General features: G+C 34.9%; 1 protein-coding gene across 1 annotated transcript in view; it reads right to left on the bottom strand.

Moving 5' to 3' along the window:
• Window positions 1-874: 874 nt before the first annotated feature.
• The window catches only part of LOC113209568 (piwi-like protein Siwi), a gene marked incomplete in the record, with an annotated part of 18,799 nt that continues 18,614 nt past the window's right edge, over window positions 875-1,059 (bottom strand). Inside the window, 1 exon segment of the mRNA XM_052270287.1 lies at window positions 875-1,059.

Raw genomic sequence — 1,059 nt, 5'->3', positions numbered from 1 at the left:
CAAAAATAATAACCCAAGCGAAAACAAAATAAATGTGATGCTATAGAAAAGTTGCACCAGTGTGTTTTAAAAATATGGTTCCACTGAAATAAAAGACAGAATGTCAATGTCAGTCTACAAAAAAATAAAAATAAAGGCTATCCTGTTGCTTTGGAAGAAACACCCCTCTGAAACGCTTGGCAAAGCTGACGGGGCTCCAAGCCAAGAGTGATAGTAGATTAAAAGATGAATAGATGCCAAAAGACTTGTGTCAGAAATCACTTTATGTTCAACATTAGTACTTATGGGAAGCATGTGGTCTCAATGGTGAAATTCTTGTATTAGCCTTTTTTGTTGCAAGTGTCATCTTACATGCCTTTTCAATTCCAAGCAATGCCTGACATTTGTCCTTGACACACTAGACCTCAGTTCCAAGTGAAAAATTCAATGTAGAGTAGATGTTAACTCAACTTCACATCTTTGATACTATGCCAATACGCTTCCAAGTTGCTATTTCTCACTAGGACTTGAGGGCAAAGGGTATCTATAGCTCGCTGACACCATCAATGTTCCCTCTATTTGTAGGCAAGTACATTCACATCTTCTGAATGTTTTTGAAATATTACAATAGGCTAATAGTTAAAAAAAACAAAATAACTGCATCAGAAATCTGATATTTTAGTTTGTCAACCATTTGTGCTGGATCAGTTCAGAGAAAAAAAAAAAGCATTGCCTTGATCTGATCAATGCACTATTGTAATTTAAAGTAGCTCTAGAATTGAAAAACTAAGTGTAATAAATGGAAGTAGAAAGTTTTTGACTAGTGATTTGATCTCCAACTGACATCAACTAAGTGAAATTTGAGGGCTAAGTACAGGCAGAAATTGAAGACAGGTTTTAAGGACATGCGCAATTTAATCACGCCTCATTTCCATGTACATGGTCAATTAAAAAATAATTATCCCTAGGATTTCAGTTCACAAGATAACAAAAAACAAATTTACACAACAACTGTTCAAAATAAGGAAAGTTCTCAGCAATGCCAGACATGCAGTGCTTGACAAAGAACTTGTCAATCAA

Source organism: Frankliniella occidentalis, unplaced genomic scaffold (genome assembly GCF_000697945.3).
Source record: "Frankliniella occidentalis isolate FOCC.00 unplaced genomic scaffold, Focc_3.1 Scaffold116, whole genome shotgun sequence".
Taxonomy (NCBI): domain Eukaryota; kingdom Metazoa; phylum Arthropoda; class Insecta; order Thysanoptera; family Thripidae; genus Frankliniella; species Frankliniella occidentalis.
The sequence above is the reverse complement of the archived record's forward strand: the minus strand, read 5'-3'. Positions and strand labels throughout refer to the sequence as shown.